The 26,712-nt window shown below is 39.7% G+C and overlaps 2 long non-coding RNA genes across 3 annotated transcripts in view; one reads left to right on the top strand and one right to left on the bottom strand.

The window, feature by feature from the left end:
- LOC140713644 (uncharacterized) overlaps positions 1–19,181 on the top strand; it is a 64,461-nt gene extending 45,280 nt beyond the window's left edge. The window contains exon 3 of one of the 2 annotated variants that reach the window (XR_012095693.1): positions 18,052–19,181. This is a non-coding gene — a long non-coding RNA (uncharacterized lncRNA). Of the gene's footprint in view, positions 1–14,907 lie in introns of both variants that reach the window. The other variant, XR_012095692.1, reaches the window with a different exon arrangement.
- LOC140713646 (uncharacterized) lies at positions 7,742–12,389 on the bottom strand. The gene is made up of 3 exons (XR_012095695.1): positions 12,232–12,389; positions 9,717–10,256; positions 7,742–7,996 (listed from the first exon to the last, which is right to left on the bottom strand). It is a non-coding gene; the product is annotated as an uncharacterized lncRNA (long non-coding RNA).
- Positions 19,182–26,712: the final 7,531 nt, after the last annotated feature.

Genomic DNA, 26,712 nt, shown 5'->3' with positions numbered 1-26,712 from the left:
TGAAAAAAGAATAATGTATTAAGAATATAAGGGTAGTAATCTCGGGATTGCTGCCTGTGCTATGTGACAGTGAGGGTTGGAATAGAATGAGGTGGCAGATAAATGTTTGGCTGAAGAATTGGAGCAGAGGGAAGGGATTCAGATTTCACCTGAATTGGAACCTCACCTGGGGCAGGTGGGCCCTGTACAAAAGGGACGGATTGCACTTGAATCCGAGCGGGAACAATATTCTTGTGGGCAGATCTACTAGATTTACCGTTGGGAGTGGTTTAAATTAATATGGCAGGGGTATGGGAACCAGGATGATAGAGCTGAGATGATGGGTGTAATGTGAATGTAAGGAAGGACATGCCAGTGATTGGGTACAAATATAGACAGAGCAAAGAGTTAAATTGTACAGAGACAAAATTCAGAAGGGCGAAGAAAACAGGACTGAAAGTGCTGTATTTAAATGCGCGTAGCATTCTGTATAGGGTGGGTGATCTTGTGGCACAATTAGAGAGTGGTCGGTATGACATTGTGGGATACATTGAGTCATGGCTGAAAGATGGCCATAGCTGAACATCAAAGCATATACTTGGTATCAAAAAGACAGGCAGGAAGGCATTGGCAGTGGTGTGGTAAGAGATGGAATTACATCTTTAGAGAGATGTGACATGGGTAAGAAAATGTTGAATCTTTGTGAGTGGAGTTAAGAAATTGCAAGGGTAAATAAAACCATTATGGGAATCATATGCAAGCCTCCAAATAGAGGCCAAGATGTGGGGTTAAGATTACAAAGGGAGCTGGAAAAGGCATGTATTAAGGGTAGTGACAGAATTGTAATGGGGATTGGGGGAAATTAGATTGGTGTCAGATCGCAAGAGAGGAAATTTGTTGAATGCCTATGAGATGGCTTTTTAGAGCAGCTAGTGCTTGAGCTTACTCAGGGAAAGTCTATCTTAGACTGGGTGTTGCGTAATAACCAAGATCTTATTAGGGAGCTTAACATAAAGGAACCCTTAGGAGGCAGTCATCATAATGTGATTGAATTCATACTACAATTTGAGAGAGAGAAGCATAATTCACATGTGTCAGTATCGCAATGAAATAAAAGGAATTACAGAGGCGTGAGAGAGGAGCTTGCCCGGGTGAATTAGAGGAGGATATCAACGGGGATGACAGCAGACCAGAGTTGGCTGAAGTTTCTGGGAATAGTTCACAAGGCACACGAAAGGTATCTTCCACAAAGGATGAAGTTCTCAAATGGCAGGGGTAGGCAACTATGGCTGACAAGGGAAGTTAAGGACTGCACAAAAGCCAAGGAAAGGGCATATAAGAAAACAAAATTGAGTGAGAAACTGGATAATTGGGAAGCTTTTAAAATCCAATGAAAGGAAACTATGAAGGCTATAAGAAGGGAAAAGATGAAATATGAGGGCAGACTAGCCAATAATATAAAGCAGGATATCAAAAGGTTTTTCAGTTATGTAGAGTAAGAGGGAGGTGAGAGTTGATATTGGACCACTGGAAAATTATGCTGGTGAGGTAGTAATGGGGGACAAAGAAATAGCAGATGAATTTAATGGGTATTTTGCATCTGTCTTCACTGAGGAAGACACTAGCAGCGTTCCAGAGGTCCGTAAGTGTCAGGGAGCAGGGGTGAATGCCATTGCTATTACAAAGGAAAGAATGCAGGCAAACTTATAGATCTTAAGGTGGATAAGTCACCTGGGCCAGATGGACTACTTCCCAAAAATCTGGGAGAGGTTGCTGAAAAAATAACGGATGCATCACCTCATAGACCAAGGATCTGTGTTCATTCATGACCATGGGTGCTGCGTGGCGCTTGCATGTTCACCCTGTGACCTCTGGGTGCTTCACTTGCCTCCCGCATCACAGTGCCATGCAGGGTGGTAAGTTAATTGGCACTATAAAATGCCTCTAGTGTGCAGGTAAGTGGTAGAATTTCCGGGGGGGGGGGGGGGGTTGTAATTGATGAGAATATGGAGAGAATAAAAATAGGAGTAACGTTAAATTAGTGTAAAAAGGGCGTTTGATGGTCAGTACAGACTCGTTAGGTTGAATGACCCCATTCCTATAGCATCTCCTGGCCCATCCATGGAAGGATCTGCAATTTGCATTTTGGTCTCACCCGTCATCTTGGAGCCCGCAAAAACAGTTGGGGAAGAAAGTCATCTTCAGTCCCAAGAGGATGACAAAGTAAAAGTAGAAAATAATATCGTGATTAAATAAAAACATTGAGAAGAGAATTGGTGTGCTGATTCAGCAATGTTTGATTTCAAGTTGCACTGGGATTTGGTCTGTGGTGGATTCAATGGTTTATATGATGGCTCAAATAATATTGTAGATCAGGCATGGAATGATATTGAATTTGTGAGGCAGAAAAATCCTTCATGATCCTTCATGGTTTTTGGAACTGAGGTCTTTTGGGTGGGAATCGAGTAAGGTTATTTATAATGGTTTCTTACATTTTCTAGAATTTTTGGAATGATGTACAGTATCTTAAAGATGAAATCCACTTTGCAATTCTAGGTAAAACTCTTCAACCACACAGAGAAGACTTTGGGGTGCATTCTAGTATAGCAGACTGCAAGAAACTACTCTGTAATTATTGCATTTGCAAGGGAACTCAACAATCGGCCTATCTCTATTGAAAATAGTCACACAATTATAGTGATTTTAAGGTCCTCTTTGTACCCTCTTCCTAGATAGGAGGTTCTCCACCATGTTCTGGTGTTTAATTAGGTGTTTCATCTAGATGCAATGTTGTTCTTCTGCTGTTGGATGGTCAATTCATTCTCCCTTCACCACAGAGGCTCAGAGGTTGTAGTAGACAGTGAGCTGTTGGAAGAAATCACAAAGTCTTGTGTCAATGGGTGAGTTTCAGCTGAGAAGACTGAGGTTTTCTTTCCACTGGGTGATAGTCATTTCTCTCCTCTCAAGAAGGGAGAGAGGCAGAAAAAAAAGGAAACTATAGGCCAGTTAGTCTGACCTCAGTGGTGGGAAGATGTTGGAGTTGATTGCTGAGGATGTGGTTTCAGAGAACTTGGAGGCACATGATAAAATAAGCTACAGTCAGCATGGTTTCCTCAAGGGAAAATCTTACCTGCCAAATCTGCTGGAATTCTTTGAAGAAATAACAAGCAGGATAGACAAAGGAGAGTCGGTGGATGTTGTGTACTTGGATTTTCAGAAAGCCTTTCACAAGCTGCCACATGTGAGGCTGCTTAACAAGTTAAGGCCATACGACACAGGAGCAAAATTAAAGCCATACAGCCCATCGAGTCTGCTCAACCATTCCATCATAGCTGATTCCAGATCCCACTCAACTCCATGCAGCTGCCTTCTCGCCATATCCTTTGATCCCTGACTGATCAGGAAATGATTAACCTCAGCCTTAGATATATGCATGAACTTGGCCTCCAGCACAGTCTGTGGCAGAGCATTCCACAGATTTATTACTCTCTGGCTATCAAATTTGTCCTTATTTAAAAGGTTGCCCCTCAATTTTAAGGTTGTGTCCCATAGTTCTGGATACCCTCACCAAAGGAAACATCCTCTCCACATCCACCCTAGCTAGTCCTTTCAACATTCAGTAGGTTTCAATGAGATTCCTCTACATTCTTCTAAATTCCAGTGAGTACAGGCCCAAAGATGGCAAATGATCTCATATGTTAACCCCTTCATTTCTGGAATTATCCTTGTGAACCTCTTCTGGACTCTCTCCAATGACAACACCTCCTTTCTGAGACATGGGGCCCAAAACTGTTGACAATACTCCAAGTGTGGCTTGACTAGTGTATTATAAAGCCTCAGAATTATCTCCTTGCTTTTATATTCTATTCTCCTTGAACTAATTGCCAACATTGCATTTCCTTTCTTTAACACAGATTGAACCTGTAAATTAACCTTCTGAGAGTCTTACACAAGGACACATAGTGCACCTCTCATGTTTGAACCTTCTCCCCATTTAGATAATATCCTAACACTGTATTCCATCCGCCTCATCCCATTTTTCCAATTTGTCTAAGTCCTGCTACAATCGCATTGCTTCCTCAGCACTACCTACCATTCTACCTATCTTCTTATCTGTAAACTTTGCCACAAAACCATCAATTCCATATCTAAATCATTGACAAGCAGTATGAAAAGTAGCGGTCCCAATTCTGACCCCCCGAGAAATACCACTAATAACTGGCAGCCAACCAGAAAAGGTCCATTTGCCACCACCTGCCTGTCCATACCAGTATCTTTCCTGTAATGCCATGGGATTTTATCTTGTTAAGCAGCCTTATGTGTATCAAATGCCTTCTGAAAATCCAAGGAGAGGTAGGCATTCCCTACCTCTCCCTTGTCCATCATGCTTGTTACTTCCTCAAAGAACTCTAACAGATTTGTCAGGCAAGATTTCCCTTTACAGGAACCATACTGACTTTGACTTATTGTATGCAACACACATAAAATGCTGGAGGAACTCAGCAGGCCAGACAGCATCTATGGAAAAAAAGTACAGTTGACGTTTCAGGCTGAAACTTTCTTATTTTATCATTAGTCTCCAAGTACCTCAAAACCTCATCCTTAATAATATACTCCCAACACTTTCCCAACCATTGAGGTTAGACTAACTAGCCTATAATTCTCTTTCTTTTGCCTTTCTCCTTTTTTAAAGAGTGGAGTGACATTTGCAATCTTCTAGTTCTCTGGAACCATGCCAGAATCAAGTGACTTTCTGACTTTTGATGTCAAAGGCATTTTGCAAACAATTAAGTATCTTTTTTTCTTTAAGTATTGTAATACTGGGAAAGTTGCAGCCTATTTATGCATAGTCAGAAATGAAAGTAGTGACCAGATATCTATTTCAGTAATTGTGTCTGAGGAACAAGCAATAACAATGAAATTTTTTCCAACTAGATGAATGAGTGGGTAAGTCAGGACCCAGAGCCACCAGAAGTTCTTCATACAAAAAGCCATTAAACCTGGAATCATTTTTGTGAACCTCGTTTGAGCCCTTTCCAGTTTCAGCACATCTTTTCTAACATCAGGGGCCCAAAACTGTTCACAGTACTCCAAGTGAGGCCTCACCAGTGTTTGATCAGTACTGCCAATTGGACCGTAGCACAGCATAGAGAGAGGGAGGCTTTGAATACTCAGTACGTTGGGTAGCATTTGCCATCAGACCACAGGTCAGAGATCACCTTTGTCCTGAATAAGGTCTTAACATTGCAAGATGAAGAAACATGTTCTCATCACCCAGAGGCTATGCTCTAGGTCATCATTATCTTGATTACTGAGGCATGAAAGAATGCATCGAACACTTAAAATTGAGAAAATGTAGATCATTGGCCAGCCTGTCACGACTCCACAAAACTTATCCTTGACCATAAAGCTTGATAAGAATATCCAGGAAAACATGGATCACTTTTCATACTTCAGGAATATTTGGCCTGTATCCATTCATAATAAAACAAGAACATTAGGAGTGACACTGTGAACCTCAATTCATGTTATGGAACTCAGAAATCCAGCAAAACCATTCTAAGCACTGCACCTGCTTATCCCATCAAACATATTGACCATCCCAGGATCCACTGAGAAGTGGGTGTGAGTTATTGCTGATGCTGTGTGAATGAATGAGAGAGAGCAGAGAGTACATAAAGAGTTCTGGTGATAATGTGCCCTGACAAAGATGGTCAAATTTAACATGGCGCTACGTATCTCATTCTCTGATTTGAATGTCCTTGGACTTTATCCCCCCCATATACGACTTCAACTTTTTTGATTCTGCAGTTTCTGATCCATTGAGATTATGCCGGAATTATATCCAGCTCTAAAAAGATGGGCACACCAAACATTTTCGGTATACTTCTAAATTATTATCTCAAATAATGAGCCTTCTGCTGTGCATCCAAGTTACCCTGCAGAGTTGTGCTCCCATTCTCCGAGACAAAATAATTCTTTAGATTTAAATCCTTGTCATTCCTTCAGCAAGTACAGTAAAATCTCAATAAACACTGTCATTCCATCTATTATTTAAGTGTATTGCAAACTGTATCATCTTTATGCTGATTGTGAAATGTAGCACAATAGTTAAATCACTGGACATTAATCCATGGACAGGAGTTCAACTCTCAAAGGTTAACTGTAAAGTTTAAATTCAGTTAATGAAGTAAATCTGTAATATAGAGATAGCATTGAAAACAGACAAAGTTGCTGGGCAGCTGAAAACTGATTTGATCCACCAATGTCCTTTAGGAAAGGCATTCTGACATTCTTAACCAGTCTGATCTTTATGTTATTCCAAACCCTTAACTGTAAAAAGTAGTTAAATTTTACTGCTTTCTGAAATCGTCACTCAAGCAATTCAATTCAAGAGCAATGTAGGTGCCAGATATTCCTGTGACACCCCCACCGTAGATAACACACACAAAATCTGGAGGAACTCAGCAGGCAAAGCAGCATCTACAGAAAAGAGTAAAGAGTAGACATTTCGCGCCAAGACCCTTCATCAGGACACCATCTTAGATGTCAATTTTAATGCACTCTGAGCTTTTTCCTATATTCACACCTTTTTCATTGTTTAATTCTGGTATAACTATTAACTTTTATCTTTTGGAAACTTTTTCTTCATCTAACCTTTATAATTCAGTGACCACTTTATTAGGTACCTTCTGTGCCTGATAAAATAGCCACTGAGTTTATGTTTGTGGTCTTCTGCTGCTGGGTTTGACATGTTGTGCAGACAGATGCTGTTCTGCACACCGCACGATGATTTGATTTACTGTCGTTTTCCTGTCAGCAGGAACTAGTCTGGCTGTGCTCCACTGACCTCTCTCATTAACAAGGCTTTCTCTCCCTCAGAACCGCTACTCACTGGTTGTTTATTTTGTTTCTCGAACCTTTCTACGTAAACTCTAGACACTTGTGTGAGAAATCCCAGGAGATCAGCAGTTTCTGAGATACTCAAACGACCCCATCTGGCACCAACAACCATTCCACAGTCAAAGTCAATTAGATCACATTTCTTCCCCATTCTGATGTTTGGTCTGAGCAGCAGCAGAACCTCTTGACCATGTCTGCGTGCTTCTATGCATTGACCTACTGCTACGTGATTAGCTGATTAGATATTTAAGTTAATGAGGCAATGTACCTAATAAAGTCACTTCTGAGTATATATTTTTAACCTGTACCTGGTCATCTCAAATTTATATGTCTCCCACTGCTGGTTTTCAATTTAATCTGCAATTTTTGAAACTAACTCTCTGGATTAGATCTCTCTCATCCCTCTGAATAGTGTTATTGTTCACCTTATAACTTTTGTTCTTTTTGTATGTATTTTCAATATGAATATAATTTACTAATGGCTAACTTTTATTTTAATTGTTACTTTTTGTTTCTTACTCGAGGTGCATCATCATTCAAAACAGACTCCACCTTATCCCTCTTTGTTAAAATTCCAATACATTGATTAAAATGGTACTAGGAAATCTGCCCATTTTTGACCATAAGAATTAAGTCTTATGTAAGTCTATTTTAAGATAGTTTCAGTCAAACCCCTTTGTTGCATCTCAATCACTATTACAAAGCTGTCCATTTTGTCTATATCAGCCTCAAATTCTAATTGATGCCCTCTGCAGGGCAGCTGATATTCAGATGCTGTGTAAGGAATAATCAGTGCTGCACTGACATTTATAATCAACAGTATATTTCACTGCAATGTTAAAGACAGCAGCCTTACAGATTCTTTCTCTAATGGTAAATTTGCAAATTATTCACATGGCATCCATACTCCTTAGTGACTAGAAGAGGCATGGACACTTCTTCAACAAGCTTATGTGCACCAACTCAAGGGTCATAGAAGGGTAGACACAGTATACATGAAAGCAAGGGTCATTTGATCACTTTGGACTTACAGTCTCTACAATTTCGCAATGGATGGAAAACTTGCAAGATGTAGTTTTTGAGCAGAATTTCTGAAGGAAGCTCCTTGTTTGAACTGGAAACACATAAAAGCTGTTAGTGGACAAGGCAAACAAGGCTTCCTATCGATATCTTGTCTTCAATTTATCATGACTTTCCTTTATAAAACTGGCCACAGAGCCCTTTATAATGTTCTTGCACTGACAAGAAAATCTCAGCCATGTCACACAATTTTTCTGAAATGCAGTTGATCTGGTTAAAACAGTGACTATCTTATGCAAAACCTATTTACCCGATTAAGATCCCCTAGGTTCCCCTAATTATATCTACCTGCAATTGGGTGTTGAAGAGCATTCTTCTGTGTTGTCTCTTTCCTGTGAACACTAGCTGCTAAATCAAGGGCATGTTCTGTCCAAACTTGTAATTGTTGCTTGCATTGATCACAGAGATATTAAATTTGCAATATAGTTGCTTTTCCTAAAATGCACTCATCGTTTTTCCTTTGATTACTTAAGGTCTGATGATGAAGGTGAATTATTAATGTTCTGAGTTGTTGTTTTTATATTCCAGTTATGATGTGGAGTGGGATTCTGATGAAAGTGGTGATGCAACTACATTGAGGGATTGTGCAGTGCTTGTAGGAAGACCGATGGGGAATAAATTTCCGTTGGTGGTCTGGCCATTAAAATGCCAAAGGAGCAACTTTCACGTAGCTGCTGTGTCTCTTTTACTGATGTTGTGGAGGATAAGCTGAAGGTCCTCTACTAAAATTTAGCAGCGATAATGTACTGTGCGGGATTGGGATCAATTAAGATTGGCCTTGGACAGAGTTGATCAATGTCCATGCAGCTACCTCCGAGCAAATAGTGAATAAGGTGGAAGCTGTGTCCTTGCATACTTCACCAATATAAAAAAGTCCAGCATTTGTTAAGATAGCAAAAAATATTAGAGGAGAGTAGAGCTCATGTGTTAGATTCCCAGGGTCAAAGTTGTAATTTTTTTTTCTATTCGGGAGGACTCGGATGAGAATAAGAGAAGCTACCTTAGTGTGCACATGTGCACAAGTAGAGAGCACCTCCCATATCTCCTTTCTCTACATGTCCCTCCCTCTCTCCATTCCACTCGTGATCTCTTTATCTCAGAGCTACCCCCTTTTCCATGCCCCACCCCTTCTCTCTCTTTCTCCACACCCTTGTCCTTTCTCATCCCTCACATAGCTAAAGTGCACTAAATACTGGTCTTTATTTATTTTGTAATAAATGATTAAAACTGGAACTAACTTGTGATTATTTTTAATTGCATGATTAATTGTGACTGATTTTTTTACATTGCTCCACAGTTCTAATTATAATGTTAAAGATGTTGACAATATAAATGTTACATTATGTTGTAATGTTAATTATGAGCATATTGAATAAAGAAACATTTTCCCTCAGATTTTGTTTAATAAATTGGATAAACCTCTGGATTAAAAAAAAATTATATCATAATTTTTCATTATCATGATATTTCTAAATATACTCTTTAAGCCATAGCTTTATTTCTTAAAGGTAGTAAAACTTTCCTTTAAATATTTGAAAGTGCTTGTGTACATATTAGACTCAAACAGGGTTGGCAGCCATGGAATCCTTAAATCCACCCTTTCTGGCATAGATATGATGATCCTGGCTCATACTAACACTCACTATTCAAAGCACAATGCTCTATTCAATCACAACATCTCTACTTCTAACAGACACAGAAGCTAATAAATGTAGTGTTGCAATGGAAGACCAACTTCTAATGTCAAAACTCACCTTGCAGCTGAGAGAAATGTTTTCCCAAGGCCATTCTATTTCACTCTCCCTTCTCTGCAATGTTATATGTTCCTTTGATACTCCTGATATGGTCTCCTCCAGATTAGGGAGAATGTGTACCTCCCGCTCAATCTGTAGTGACTTTCAGCTTCCAATTGCTTGTCATTGTAATCCTCCACTGCAGTTCTGGCATGACTATTGTGACCTCAGCCTCCCATGATGTTCCAGTGAAGATCAACGTAAGCTCAAGGAATGTCACTTTATCTCCATTCTTGGTATATTACAGCCCTCTGGACTTACCAATGAGTTCAACGTTAGATAATCAGCACTTATTTCTGATGTCCAGCATTAACAATATTTTTTTCAGTAACTTCAGGTAAAAATTCTGCTTCATCCACTTATGGCATCAGACTGATTTTTTGTTCTCATCTGACCCTTTAACAGCCTCTTTTGCCAAGTCTTTAAACCTATTGATCTCCAGCTTTTCTCTGTATCGAGCCATCAATCTGAAATGTTAACTCCAATTCTCTCTCCATCAACCTGAAATGTTGAACAAAAAAATCATTAGCCTGAAATGTTAACTGCAATTCTCTCTCTTCCTAGATGCTGCTTGACCTGCTGAACATATTCAGCATTTTGTTTTTATTTAATTTCTAGCAGGTGTAATATTTTAATTACGTGTCACGAGGAACTCTTCTGTTTTGGGGATTTGCTCATTATTACTAGGAGACCAGCATTTTCCTGCTTGATGCTAGTTGCTAATGCAGGCAGTGACCTGACCTGTTGCAAAGATTCTGGTGTGGGAACTCTGACATTGCTGCTTTGGAGGCAGTTCTGTCATCATGAATTAGTGAGCCGCTGGGAGAAGGAAAACTCATTTTTACGTGAAGATGAGTGTGACTTGAAGTCCACCTTTTCTGCATTAAACTGTGCAAGTGACAGCTGTCCCTGCCTTCAGTGTTTTCAGGTTGAGGGTTGTCTTTGCTGCCATCCCATTGTGTAAAGGAACTCCTCCTGAGGAACTTTTGTTTGTAGGACTGCAGTGGCCTAATCTCTGTAAATATTGGAATGTCTTCCAATGGATAATGGGTACAGGATGTCAAAAGTGAAAGGTGAGATTTCTATCTGATACAGACAGTCATATCCAGCAACTTAACTCTTAGAAGTATATGGTGCCAAGGTCTTGATGCTTTCAAGATGAGCCTTCTATTTTGCTTGATATCTGGATAAAAGAATGGGGCTCTTAAGCACAATACAGGGAAAGAAGATCCATTGGGTCAGACCAAATGATTTTTCCTCATGAGGTATTACTGTGAAGGATGCAGAAGACACTCATAAGATCCTCTGTAGAAATTACTACTGGTTAGCCCATGTGTGATCTAGATTGTAGGATTATACCTCAATAGCCCTCTCATTGAAGTTCCCAGTGATTATCATTGCAATCTCAAGCCCAATGAGGTCTACACCAGAAATGTGATAAGAACGGGAAGACATTGCCTCACCCACAGACTACGAACACATAAGGCAAGATAGTTGAGAGACAGTTGGCCTCGTGGACTGTTTGGTTTAGACCATCGCTGTAAATGATTATGTGATCCCCATACTTTATAGATCCACATCCATATCTGATGCCAGCCCATCCCTCTTCCAAAGGAAAAAAATTCCCCTTCCTTGGGTAGAATGCATCTGTCCGAATAGCACTCTGTGAACTGTGGAATGTATCATTCATTAACACCTGGAACAATCTCAAAATTGACATTCATACCTATAATGGAAGACCTGGTGCATGGATTGAGTTCTGTCTCCTCTGATGTTGGAATATTTTGCCACTATTCAAGTTACTGCCATAATATTTGGCCACACTTTCAGAGTATTGTGTTCACTTCGTGTTTCCCTATAAGGATGTTGCCAGGACTTGAGGAACTTAGTTATAGGGAGAGGTTGGACAAGCTAGGACTTTATTCCTTGGAAGGTAGAAGACTGAGAAGTGATCTAAGAGAGGTGTATAAAATCATGAGGGGCATAGATGGGAGAATGCACGAAGTCTTCTTCATGGTTGGAGATTCAGTAACTAGAGGGCATAGGTTTAAGGTGAGAAGGGAAAGAGTTTATAGAAACTTGAAGTTTTTTTTACACAAAGTATGGCATCTAAGTGAAATGAGCTGTCAGGGGAAGTGGTTATGGCAGGTTCAATGTCAACTTTTAAAAGACAGTTGGACAGGTACATGGGTTGGAAAGGTTTAGAAGGTTATGGGAGAAATGCTAGAAAATAATAGCTTGATCGGGGCCTGTTTCCTTGCTCTATAACTCTATTGGCTCCCAGAAAAAAAAATCTGGTGGGTTAGACCCCGCTGGCCAAAGAAGTTCTGCCTTCCACTTTTGGCCTGCTCTAGTAAATTGGCCTTGTCTCAGGCCTCTGCTTTTATGCTTCTGACTGTGTTGGAGGCTCACCAGGATCCTGGCCAATAATTCCATCTGTGCAGAAAAAGCAGGCAGCCTAGAGCTCGGTACCTACCCAAAATCACTCCAGTGTTTCCAACTGTATTCTTCAGCTCGATGATCAGAATTCTCTTCCTCTGAAAGACTACCCAGGAAACCAAAGCAGCACAGATCTAGAACCTACATGCCATTGTTGCTCCAACTTGACTTCCAGTGTATGGCCATCCTGCCTGCAATTCCATAATCTGTAATCCAATGCTACCAGCTGTGTGCCAAATGGACATTGGACATGAATTAACATCTCCCATGAACCATCTTCGTGAAAAACACATGCTGTGTGTATGTAATCATGCAATTCTAAGTTAACTTATGTGCTATAAATTTAATGATTGATTTTTTGCCTCCATTCAATCCCAAAGCACATGCTGTATGATTGAAATTTTAGTGTCTCAAATTGGTGATATCCCTTTTCTAAGTCTGAAATGTGCTTACATTTTATTATGGCAAATTTTAGAAGTAAAATTAAATTAGCAGTTGCTGGCCTTGACAAACAAATCAGCAGTAACTATGGGGACTATCTCCCACGCCCTGAAGTTGATACATCACGGCTGTGCAGTTATGAAGTGCATCGCTACAGTTCCCAGAAGTGTGCTATAAAATCTAATTCCATGCATGCTTTCCCACTGAAGCGTGCTCATACTGTGCAGTGAGTTGCGATGAGAAAAGCATGAGAGGGTGAAGGGGAGAGTTACTGGCTGAGCTTCAGAACATTGGGGCTGTAGCGACAAGATAGAAAATCTGGGTGGTATCATTAAAAGAAATGTCAGTGGAATTTTTTTTTAATGACAGGCAGTATTAAAGTGTACGTTGGCTTTGAACTGTATGATAACTTTAGGGGTAATTGCAGAAATGAAGGGTGGCGAGGAAATGCTTTTTGAAGAGATTCTTTTTGGTCACTACACAGAACTAACATCATTATTAGAAGACAGATCAATTTTAAAAATATGTGACTGAAAAGAGAGGAAATAAATATTGCTATTCAGGTAAACTGCAAGAAGGGTGCAAGAACAAAATAAAAGCAAAAGGGGTATCTAATTGAGGCATTTAATCACCTTTGAGGCATTTAAGGTGATTAAAAGACTTGCTACAGTTGATAGAGAGAAACCATTGCCTCTCGAGGGTGTATTTAAAATAGAGGGTATAATCTTGAAATTAGGGCTCAGCTGTTCAGTGGTAAAGCCCTGAAGTACTTTTTTTTGCAGAAAGTAGTGTAAAATTTGGAACTCACTCACTCAAAAATCTATTGATAGTGTCCTAATTGAAAATTTCAAAGCTGAATTTGCTGGGTAGGTTCTTTAGGATGTAGGAAACAGGAGACACAAGAGTCTGCAGATGCTGGAATATGTAATCAAAGCCAACATCTGGAGGATGAATTGCTTTGATGGATACTCAGTGGATTGAGCAGTAATTATAGATTGATATGATCTGATCTGGTTTGAAGGGCTGAAGGTATTGGCATTGGTTTATTATTGTCACATGTACCAAAATACAGAGAAATGCTTTTGTTTTGCATGCTGTCCAGACAGATCATACCATACATAATAATAAGGAGAAACAGAATGAAAAATAATGTTCTAGAGAAAATGCAGCACAGGTAGACAAGGATCTTGAATAAGAGTGGATAACTACACTCAACTTCACTTGCCCAACATTGAAATGTTCTCGCAACCAAAGACCTCGCTTTCAAAGACTCTTTATTCCTTATCTCATGTTCTTGTAATTTATTGCTATTTATTTATGTTTGCACAGTTTGTTGTCTTCTGCACTCTGCTTGGTCTTTCACTGATCCTGTTATAGTTACTACTCTATAGATTTGCTGAGTATGCCCGCAAGAAGATGAATCTCAGGGTTGTATATGGTGACATGTTTTTTCTTTGATAATTACATTTACTTTGAACTTCAGTGGGAAATCAAGAGTTTATCTTTTAGTGTATGATATGTCCATTCAAAAGTCTGAAAACAGCAAATAGAAGAGTTATTCAGTGTGGTGGTACATGGTCTTAAGCATTCAAATCTTCTGCCTAACAGGAGAGAGAGAAGGAAGAATATCTGGGATAGAAGGGGTCCTTGGCTGTGTTAGCTGCTTTCCTGTGTGTAGAAGGAGTCAAAGGAATGAAGACTAGTTTCTTTGATGGACTGAGCTGCATTCAGTCCTCTGATTGCTATGTTCAAATCAGGAATAAAGTGAAATAGAGAGAAGAACAGATGGAATTTAAGCAACAGTTTATGGTAGTGTCCAGCAAAATCAGCATGAAAATAAAATTATATGTAGATAGTAGATGAACCAGCATAAAACTGTGAATAATTTCAGTGTGGTTTATAATTCAGAAGGTACATTTATGTACTCTGATAGCAAATTGGTATTCATAACTCAAGAATGTTCTTATGCAATGAATGCTCAAGTACATTCCTTAAGGGTAAACAATAGAATATAGTGTCAGTGTGAGGAAAACGGGAACTTCAACATTAAGAAATCAGCTGCACTTACTTTTCATACATTTCTAGACGTTACAAAAGTTGTTGGAAGGTAAAATAATAATGAAAATTTAATGTGTTAATGCATTAAAATTTTAATTGGTAAAACAATTAAAGAAAGAAGAGAGACAGTGCTGTCTTAAAGCACTTTATGGCCAATGAAATACTTGTGAAGTGCAATTACTGATGGCATCTTGTTTTTTCTCCAATTTCTTAGGCTGTCCTTTGGGATCAAGGATGATTCATTTCCATTCTGGTTCTTTGATTTCTGAGGTAACTGATCGGGCCAGTGGGGTGTAATGTAGGAAACAGCACATCCAGCTTGTGCTAACTTGCTTGGACAACAAAGTGATAATTAACAGTTAACGTGTTTTAGTAAAATTTCTTGAAGGTTGAATATTGGCCAAGATTCTGAAGGAGCTACTCTATTCTTCTTCATAATCGTACAGTGGAATACTGGACCTCCACTTGAGAGGACAGATGAGGATTTGGCTTACAGACTCATTTATTAAGGAGCATCAGAATGGAACTGTGCTCCCTCTATGGACTCTAGAGGGATTTGAATCCATGTCAGTGTGTAAGGTTGAAGAAAGGTTCTTGTCCCACATTAAAGCTCTACTGCACCACCATTGCGATTCAGTAATCACACCCAGAATGGAACAGGGTGACTACACACATAAAGGCGGTTTCCATCTAAAGATGGAGAGATGCAATATTAGTTTCATCTTGTATGTTATTGACTACTATAGCGTGTGATACAATGTGTGGTGTTCATTATGTGTGGCACGGATCTCTAATGGATTATAGTGTCAGGATCTCAGTGGCACTCCTGTTTTGTACATTGAAGGCAGCACAGGCAAAGTAAAGTACAGCCTCCTTCGAAAACTTTGGATGTCATTGTTTTAGCTTTCAGCATGCTTTATAATTTCTCTCCGAAAGGAGCTCTCAATATGTTTCTCAGTAATAAAGATGACAAAACCAATGCAGAATAAAAACATGCGGAGTGCCAGCAAGGACTCAGCAGCACTACCAGAGAAGGAGGAAAGAATAATTTCACAGCAGGCTCCAAGACACCTTGCCTAATATTTTCATACGGAAGTTCCTAAAGAAGAGTTGATGCTACCATGCAGAGCTTCTGGCATATTCCAGCAAATCACAAATAAAATTGCATATTTCCATATGTAGTGTATGAATGTTGGCAGTCCATGTTGGCACAATGTTTGCTTTTTATTTTAGTTCTTTGACATTTGATTTTCCCTCATTTTCTAAATGGTCCTCTTGGGGGTTTAATGTTTCACACTTTGAATAATAGCCTGCTGGTATCCTGATGGTTCTTAAGTTTACCAGAAACAAGAACCCTGCAGAAATTTGTGGTTGCTTACTTTACCATCACCCAGTTCATGCCTTGTTCTCATTGTTACCATCAGGAAGGAGGTACAGAAATCCAAAGGCACACACTCAATAATTCAGGAACAGCTTCTTCCCCTCTGCTGTCTGATTTCTGAATTGACATTGAATCCATGAACACTACCTCACTACTTTTTAAAATTTCTACTTTTGCACTACTTATTTAATTTAACTATTTGATTATTCTTATATATCCTTACTGTAATTTGCAGTTTTTCTCGATTATTATGTATGGCATTGTACTGCTGTCACAAAGACAACAAATTTCATGACATCTGCCAGCGATATTAAACCTGATGCTGATCCTGATTTAATATATGTTCTCCAACACTTTTTCCCCATTCCCACCCCACCACCAAGTCCTTTAAAAAAAACTTGCATATTTCTGATGCATGAAACTGACCTTATTCATCTTAGAATGGTCATTTCTCTTCACCCTTGTGAAATAAACATCCAGTCATAATTCCACATTGTTAATCAAAGTGCTTAATTGCATAATAATTATAATTCACCTGGATCTAATAATGTCACAGTGCTCCCTTGTTATTTTCCACTGTACAGCATAAAGCTACCAACTGATGACAGCAATCAGTGTAATCCTCATGCAATTAAATTTTCTCAGCAATTTCACAAGAGCATATTCCTGGTTTAAATGACTTAATACAAAGTTCATAATTCACAATAATGTTTAAAATATAGCTTAAGCAATTTATACATGAGGTAACAATCTGACCAAAATAATTTTTCGATAGCAACTAGTATTATCTTTCCTTACATTGGAAAACTATCTATAGTTTTGGTCGAGACCTCTAGTGGAACGGAGATCATATCCTCCAGCACTATGATTTTAATGGCTCCTTCAGAAGGTTACAAAACCACTGAGATTTGAAAGCTAAAAAGGAAATCAAATCCAGATTATTATTTTCCTTATTCATTATCTTCAACTTCTCTACTGTTCTCTTTTGCTGGATTTCAGTTGCGAGTGATATATCTTCTGCCGAGGTCTCATTCAAATTGTCATTATCCATGTGCAAGTCTTGATAGGTCAGCTGATAGTGTGGGGGAGTGCAGCTGAGCTGCTCTTTGTCAGTGACTATACAGGTGCAACTCCAACTGGATGGCAGTTGAAAGTAGAAAATTTTGTTTCTCTCCTTTGGCCCGGGACATGCTTACCAATATCCGTTCCCTCCCCTGTATTCTAATAAAGACAATCAACCTCTTTCTGGTCTCCACAGTACAACTCCTCACACTGAAGCTTTATCCAAGTTGAGTTGCGTTTATTGTCACATGCACAAGTATGGGGAGGTACAGGTACAATGAAAAACTTGCAGCTATATCACAGGCACATAAACTCAAAACTGATCTTCAACAATGCAGTTTCACTTGCTCCAACTCCATTCTCCAAAAAGACCACAATACACCAAATATGGTTTATAGTGGTATGTGGTGTTGTGCAATATTATATTTCAGGTGAAAAAGAGAAGGTGCTCTATTACCAATCTATAGGCAATATAGGGCCATGGCAATTAGTTGAGCTCATACCTTGTTCATTTCTTTGGATTTTGGCAGATCTGTACCTCAAATCCATCTTTCTTCTATAATTTAATTTGTCATTAACAGACTTATCTAATAAGTATCCCTGTTCTGGAGAGATAAATGGTTTTTTATCTATCTTCTCCACACCACAGTTGGATCATAACTATATATCAGAATGAGACGTCAGATGCATCACAAAAGGAATCTATTTGGCTGATACTCGCCTCCCTTGAACAGGCAAAATTTTACTTATTATCCAAATGTTTATAATCACATTTTGTTTGGAGTTTGCTCATGAGGATAAGTGCCTGGAAACACATGCTGTTTGGATGTGTAGAGCCTGTTGTTGCGACCATGTAGAATACTTGGCGCTTACAAATTGAGATGAATTTCATGCCACGCATGTTCCCATTTTTAGGTGCCTTTCAGAAAGCAACATACCAAGAGGTGGGCTTTGATAAAAAGAATGGTTTAAAAACCTTAAACCATGTAAGTACAATGTAGCCCTAGTCATGAAACAAGTAGAAAATAACAGGTCCATCAAAGTTTATTCCATCCATTTCCTAGTTCCTAGTAGTGTTAACTTGGAAGTGACAAAAATGTGTAAAAATGACCATATTGAAAATAATTTTTTTACTCATTAAAGATGCTTGTCTTATATTGAATGCTAGTACTTTCAACCTTTGATATAACCATTCATTTATCTTACAAGCAAATAAAATCCATTTATTTATCTTCCAAAGAGATAAAGTCTAACTTTGCTATCACGAGGCTGATTTTCTGATGGCATATTCCTGTAGTTGTCCTTTAGAAAGTTGTCAGCACACTCACTGCGATAACTTGGGTGGGCTATGTAATAGGGGCTTGCACTAAATAAAAGACCTTTGCACATTTACAATGGGATTCTGTTTTCCCGAGAACATCCTTAGGAAGCAGTCACATGCTTCTGCTTATTAGTAGTATCTAGTGAAATTACTAGAATTTAAATAAGTAATTGTAAGAATAATATTTGCACATTGAGTAGCTGTGAATGAAACACGTTTTCTAAATGTATTATTTATTAGCATTCTCATTTAGCAGTTTTGAAGTCAACTCTTCAGAGTTTTTTCACATTGGTTTAACAGTTTAATAACACATTGGAGGAACTAATTGGTATTTATGTCTTATATGGCTATGTTTTGTGAATTTCTTCTATTCACACTATTAGTGCCGATGTTTGCTTACAATCTCTGACTGTTTGTCCAATTTCCCTTATTTACTTCAAGCTAAAATAATCTTCGGATGATGCCAGATAAACCAGATGAAGCTGGCACCAGTGAAGCATCAACACAAAGGTGGAAAAATAATGATGTTTTTAGAAGAGTAGCAGAGAGGTTATGCTAACTTGCAAAAACACTTTTGTTAAACAGCACTTGGAGGAATGTGCACATTTCTGGCCTTCATGTCATGTAAATAGTGTTGAGGTAGTTAATTGTGTTATTCCTGTGCCACTCAGTTAGCCACTCCTGCATGGGAGGAGTTCATATAATGTACAAACTAAGTTATCAATAAAGTTCAGTTGAATATCCTGCATGTGGCATCTTGTTGTGTGCTCTGCACTCTCCCTCAATACTGAACACAGCAAATAGAGGCACTGAAAAGGTACAAAAACAAATTGTTGCAAGTATGTCACCAGAAATGTTTGGGAATATTAAGAAAGCTCCAAAGGACCCTGATGAAGTACAGTAACTTAATAGTGATATTTAAAAATATGATGAGCTTTGAAAGGATGGTAATAGAGAATGGGCACCCACATTTAGGGAATCCATACTAGTGGGAGCCATAGTTATTGGATAGTGACTAATAGATCTATTAAGAAATTTAGGAAAATATCTTTACTTAGACAGAAGTTAAAATTATCTTGTTGCCACAAGAATGAGTTGCAGGAGACTAGAGAAATGGCTTTAAGAGAATGCTAGCATAATAAATGGTGAGAAAAGGAAACAAAACATATGTTGAAATGGTGACATAAGTCCAAGTTGGAGAACGATGGTAGATCTTTTATATGAGGGCATAAACCAAATCTCTCAGGCAGAAGTTCTCATGGGAATAATTGAAGAAGTGTAGAGGCATTCTCTTGGTGACCTGGCAATATTTCAAGTCAAGTCAAGTTACTTTTTATTGTCATTTCGACCGTAACTTCTGGTACAGTACACAGTAAAAACGAGACAAGATTTTTCAGGACCATGGTGCTACATGAAACAATACAAAAACTACACTGAACTACGTAAAAACAACACAGAAAGAAACTACACTAGACTACAGACATACTCAGGACTGCATAAAGTGCACAAAACAGTGCAGGCATTACAATAAATATTAAACAAGACAATAGGCACAGTAGAGGGTAGTAAGTTGGTGTCAGTCTAGGCTCTGGGTATTGTGGAATCTGATGGCTTGGGGGAAGAAACTGTTACATAGTCTGGTCGTGAGAGCCCAAATGCTTTGGTGCCTTTTCCCAGACGGCAGGAGGGAGAAGAGTTTGTATGAGGGGTGTGTGGGGTCCTTCATAATGCTGTTTGCTTTGCAGATGCAGTGTGTAGTGTAAATGTCTGTAATGGCGGGAAGAGAGACCCTGATGATCTTCTCAGCTGACCTCACTGTCCACTGCAGGGTCTTGCGATCCAAGATGGTGCAATTTCTGAACTAGGCAGTGTTGCAGCTGCTCAGGATGCTCTCAATACAACCCCTGTAGAATGTGATGAGGATGGGGGGTGGGAAATGGACTTCCCTCAGCCTTCGCAGAAAGTAGAGATGCTGCTGGGCTTTCTTTGCTATGGAGCTGGTGTTGAGGGACCAGGTGAGATTCTCCACCAGGTGAATGATTAATGATCTCTACCGAGGAGCCGTCGATGTTCAGCGGAGAGTGGTGGCTCCGTGCCCTCCTGAAGTCAACAACCATCTCTTTTGTTTTGTTAACATTCAGAGACAGATTGCTGGCTCTGCACCAGTCCGTTTGCCATTGCACCTCATCTCTGTAAGCTGACTTATCGCCCTTGCTGATGAGACCCACCACAGTTGGGTCCAGTGAGTGGGGCAGCAGGGTCTTAATGTGCCTCATGATGAGCCTCTCGAAACACTTCACGGTGATGGATGTGAGTGCAATGGGACAGTAGTCATTGAGGCAGGACACTGAAGACTTCTTCGGCACGGGGACAGGGACGTTGGAACGTGCTTCAAGATGTCAGTGAGAACATTTAATGTATGCCTCAAAAATTATCAATGTAGCTGTTCTTGTTGCCTCCCTGTATGTGTGAATTGTCTGCTATATCTTTCTACTTCGAAACAACCAATAAACTTCAGAAAGGAATTCATTTGTCGCAAATGTTTTGTGAAATTCAGAGTCCTGAGAAGTAATGCATAAGTACCAAGCTTTACTCTAGCATTACATTTCTTAAATACTTTTTACATCATCTGCAATAATTGATATACTGTATTTAATATTGGCTCATGGAAACATAATTAGACAACATAGCTAGAAGAAGAATAAGGCATTAGGATTGGAAGCAACATATTGAGCAAAATAGGAGAAAGAGAGATGGACAAGTAGGGAGGTGATTGGAATCTGAATCAGGTTTATTAACACTGACATACGTTGTGACATTTATTTTTTGTGGTAGCAGTAGAGTACAAGACATAAGTTACAAAATAAATAAATAGATGAATAATAAATTTATGGGCTCATGGATTGTTCAGACATATGATAGCTGAGAGGTAGAAGCTGTTCTTAAAATGTTGAGGCTCCCATACTTCCATTCTGGTGGCAGTAATGTGAAGAAGCTGTGTCTCAGTTGGTGAGGCCCTTTAATGATGGATGCTACCCTTTTTGAGACACTGCATCCTTGAGATGTGCCTGTGATGATTGTTAATGTTCCCCAAAGCTGAGGTCTACCGATAAGGACATAGAGGATCCAGTCACAGAGAAAAACACAGAGGCTCAAGGTTTTGAAGCTTGTAGATTAATAACAAGGGGTGATGGTGTTGAACACCAAGCAGTAATTAATAAACAGCAGCCTGATCTTTGTTTGCTGTTATCTAGGTGCTGCTGCAAAGCTGAGTGGAGAGACAGTGTCTGCCGTGGACATGCTGTGGCAGTAAGCAAATTGCAACAGGTCCAGGTCCTTGCTCAGCCAGGCGTTAATTCTAACCAGAGCCATTCTCTCAAAGCTCTTCATCAGAGTAGATGTGATGGAAAGGTTTAAGAAGGGAATTCTAGATATCAGGGGCTAATTGGTTGAAAACACAGGAGCCAGAAATGAGATGAAGTATAGAAGGACTAAAGGGAAGGTGCAAAATTGAAGAATTATATAAATTTAATTTAAAAAGGTAGAATTAAAGGAAGATAGAACTCCAAGAGGGCTTTAGAGATGCAGGAATTGGAGAAGTAGCTGATGCAGGCTGAAGAAGCCTGTGGGGATAGAGCCGTGGAGACATTTGAACACAAAATTAAAACTTTTAACTTCAATAACACTCTAGGGGCTTGTGCTGGTGAGTGAGGAAGAGTGGTGAATGAAAAGGATTTACTTCTCCTCAGTGTGCAGCAGCCAAACATTAGATGAGGTCAATTAAGTGAACCTTTCAGAGGCTTTCATATGTTTTTAAAGGTCAGGTTTATAAATCAATCCTCCTGCCATATCAGCTCAGCTGCTTCTGCAGCATTTCTGGAACTTGAGTGAGGCTCAATACAGTTTTGCATTGCTCAGCCAGCCTCAGTCATACTTTCTGTGTGTACTCCTGTATACGCCCAGCGTCGCTGAACTTAGCTGGTGCCATTGAAGCCATACTAGACACCTCATTAATTACACTCACTGCAGGAAGTCATTACACCTCCTTAGAAAGCCTGATGCAAGAATTGGTCTGAAGTGGACTGAGTGTAGTGTTGTATAATGTTGTATTTCAGGTAAAAGAGGGGAAATCCCCATTATTAATGTGCAGGAGATGGAGGCAGCTGCTATCTTGATTTCAGACTCTTGTGTCCAGAAATTAGACCTATTTGCATAAAAAGTCCTTTTGTTCCTGTTAGACTGCATCAGCAATCATTTCCAGTAATTGCTGACCATTGGAAAATTGTCCTGGATCAGATTCCTGCTACCATTCCCGTTAGTACAGCTAACATAGTACAGCCCCAGTCTCATAAGAATATATGAAACAGGAGCTGGGACTCTTTGGCCCTGAAGAAGGGTCTTGGCCCAAAATGTCCAATGTTCACTCATTTCCATAAATGTCACCAGGCCTGCTGAGTTCCTTCAGCATTTTGTGTCTGTTGCTTTGGATTTCCAGCATTTGCAGATTTTTTTTTGTGTTTGTGAGGGCAACCTTTGCTTTTCATTATGATCTCATTTAATGAAGGAGAGCACATTGTGCAGAGTTCAGGAAAAAGACAGCCAATAAAAGATCTGCACAAACACTTCCTGTGTATGGCATCTCCTGGACTCACTTTTCATCAGCCTAAATTGTGTTTGATAATTCCCTGCAGCTCCCTTCAGCCATTGTAGTCTTAAACAATTGCCACTGAACTGTAATTAAGGGGAGTTGCCGTATCAACGAAGATCAGATCACAACAGCGAGAGGGTAATATGGCACAAAGCAATCTCTTATTAAACAAGCCTCCATAAATTGGAATTAGAAATTGGGATTTCAGATTATTTTTGAAAGCATATTTGAGATAAACAGAAGATGCCAAAGCCTGCAGTGTCAATATTAAGCTCTGATGAGGTGTCATTTTCTGCAGCTTGTGTGCTTTCATTACAGTTTGAAACTCTTGGAAAAGGGAGATAAACTTGTGATTATGAACTTTTTTTTAGATATTTCAAATTCTGTTGCGAGTGACTGTGCTTTTAAAGGGGAAACGCTATGTAGCTGATTATTTGCTTTTTGTCACACTGTTAATGTTGCCCCTCAGAAGGAAAGGGCATTTTGGTTATTGGCTGTTTTGCTCAGGAGTGACATTAGCTTTATGGGCAGACTTTCTCCATGAGAACTTGGAGCTTTTGTGGAATTCTCTAAACCACATGGAACAAGAAAACCCCTGGATACTGGTGACAGTCCATTCTGCCTCCTTTGTAATGATCTTTGTTACTTCCTCCTCTACAGCTCAGAGGAGGATGAAGATGCTCCCCCTTTCTTCCACCCATTCTTTCTTCTTGCTGAATGGTGCATCTTGTTAGTTTCTGTGCGAGGGAAGGGGTTTGGGGGTTGATGATTGTGTTGTCACTTTTCCCGTGTGGAGGGTGTGTTTGATTTTTTTTTCTCTGAACACTTTCTATGGTTTTCTTTGTTTTGTGACAGATTGGAGAAGGCAAGTCTCAGAGATGCATACTTTGATGATAAGTGAACCTTTGAGCCTTTGACATGCAATTCAGCTTTAAGCTTTCAAGGTTTCTGGTGAGATCTGCTCACTTCCTGATAGCTTACCAGGCAAGATTGATTTGATGGTCTTTCCTGCATCCTGAACTGATGGTGCATGATCCACCTCAAACAGCCTTTGTAATTATAGTGTCATCTTTCAAGCACAAATCCCACAAACCATCCAGTTATTGTGCATCTGTCTTCATCCTAATGTTTAGAGTTGCTCTCAGTCCCCCCCTAAAACTCACATGGGATTCACAAAGATCAGCCCTTTCAGTATTTTCCTGTAGATCTGCCAAGGCTTCCAGGCACATTCTCTGGTGGCTTTTTGGGCAGGAGCCATAGCTTCTTTGACTCCTGAATGCTGCCAGTTGGTGAGTAGAGACTAAACAGGCTTGTTTTCTCTTCCCCATGATCGGAAACAGCAGACGCTCAGATGTGACAAACCAGGCAAGCTGTTTTCTTTTTAGTTATTCCAAACACCTTTTTAGCTGTTGACAGTTCTCTACTCTTAAGATCTTCCCATATGGTGCTGCAATTTACCAGAGGAAGGTGACTGATTCCAGAGTCCTGTTCAAATGTTCATAAGGATTTCGCAAGTGTTTCCTAACTCTTCATTTTGATTCAGTAGCGAGGCCTGTACTCTAGCTGAATATGCTGGTGTGAATCAAGCTACATCCTGCTCAATGCCTCGACTCAGCATCCCCTTCTGCCCTTCCTGCACTCACCTCCAACTCCAGGTATGGAGGGCCACTCCTGAGTGGTATCCCACTGGAGGAATGGGGCCCAGGCAGTAATGAAGCCTCAGGCATCGTTTCCTGTTGCCATTTTTCTGGAACACTGTGAGAGTCATTGCAAGTTTGCCGCTGCTAAAGGTTTTGGAACATGTTTATGCGCTGTTTTAGAACCATTTAAAAATATCCCAAAAAGTTTGAATAATTTAAGTTCGTGAAAAAAATAAAGAAAAAGTACATTATATCCTGAATAATTACTACCAAATAATTAAAACATTAAAATTAAGTAAATGGCCTAACCACCTTTTTGCACAGGGGTGTGACACCCATTTGAATAAATTGCTATGTGTAAGACAGAGGGGTCAAAGGAGAAGTGTATTCTGCCTCCACTCTTCACCTCTCCTGCTGTACCAGGAACTGCACTCAATTTGTTTGTGTACCAGTCACTCAGTAAGAGGAAAAAACAATCCATATCATTAGCCAGCCAGCAGTGAGCAGTCAATGTTTGTACTGATGTCCCAGGTTAAGTTTAGACTGATGTGGGTATCCTAGGTAAGGGTTGTTCCAAGTAATTCTGTTGTGGCTGCTACCAGCATAGATGCTGCTGGAAATTCCAGATCACAGGAGACTCAAAGCACAGGGGCATGTTAAACTTGATGCTGTTGAGAGTACTGCACCCATGTTGTCAGAGGACACGTCTGCAGTACTTTTTAATTTTATTGATTGAGATTGGGTCAGAAGGGCCTATTTCATGCTCTTTGCCGCCTAGTAATCTCCCAATTTAATCTTCGCCTAATCACGGGACAGTTTACAATGACCAATTCCGGTACGTCTTTGGACTGAGGGAGGTAACCGGAGCACCTGGAGGAAACCTATACGGACACAGGGAGAATGTACAAACTCCTTACAGGCAGCGGCTTTGTCTGTAATGCCGTAGACCATATGACACAGCAGAAGAATTCTGCCATTCGGCCTATCGAGTCTGCTCCACCATTCCGTCATGGGTGACTTTTTATCCCTCTCAACCCCATTCTCCTGTCTCCTCCCTGGAATCTTTGACACCCTTCCTAATCAAGAACCTATGAATCTCTGCTTTAAATATACCCAATGACTTGGCCTTCACAGCTGTCTGTGGCAATGTATTCCACAAATTCACCACACCCTGGCTAAAGAAATTCCTCTTCTGTTCTAAAGGGCTGTCTTTCTATTCTGAAGCTGTACCATCTGGTCCTAGACCCCTTCACCATAAGAGAGATCCCCTCCTCTATCCTTTCAGTGCTTGCTAGGTTTCAATAAGATCCCACCCTCATTCCTCTAAGCTTCAGTGAGTACAGGTCCAGAGCCATCAAATGCCCCCCATATATTAACACTTTCATTCTGGGCATCTTTCTCGTGAATGTCTTCTGGACCCCCTCCAATGCCAGAACATCCTTTCTTAGTCAACTCTGGGTTTCCAATCTTCAAAATAAAACATATTTGTTATTTCTAAAATATGTTTTTGATTATTTTCTTTAGCTGGCAGTAAAAGTCATTGTCTGGAAAATTGGAAACTGATCCATGGATAAATTGATTCATATTTATAGATTTCTTGCCCATTTTCAGCTTGTACTGTAACTCTTTCATTTACAGCTTCCGATGGAGATATAAATCACAACTCGATCCCTTAATAGCAAGTCCACTTCCAAGTATTCTTGGTTTATCAGGGTATGTCCATAAAAGGCTGCCTTCATTCTGAGGTACTGTTGAATAATTGGACTTTTCTTCACTGGAGACAAGCAACGATCAAACTTATTCTTTCAGTCTCTCTGCTCTGAAATCTGAACTCCCACCATATTCTGGCTTCAGCCCCTTTCCTTTCCAGTACTGAAGAAATGTCTCAGCACAAATCATCTCTCTATAGCATTCCAACAAGAAGGTGAAGATCAGGATAAGTACCCGACATTTCAAGCTTATTTAGA

Source organism: Hemitrygon akajei, chromosome 20 (assembly GCF_048418815.1).
Source record: "Hemitrygon akajei chromosome 20, sHemAka1.3, whole genome shotgun sequence".
NCBI classification, from domain to species: domain Eukaryota; kingdom Metazoa; phylum Chordata; class Chondrichthyes; order Myliobatiformes; family Dasyatidae; genus Hemitrygon; species Hemitrygon akajei.
The sequence above is the reverse complement of the archived record's forward strand: the minus strand, read 5'-3'. Positions and strand labels throughout refer to the sequence as shown.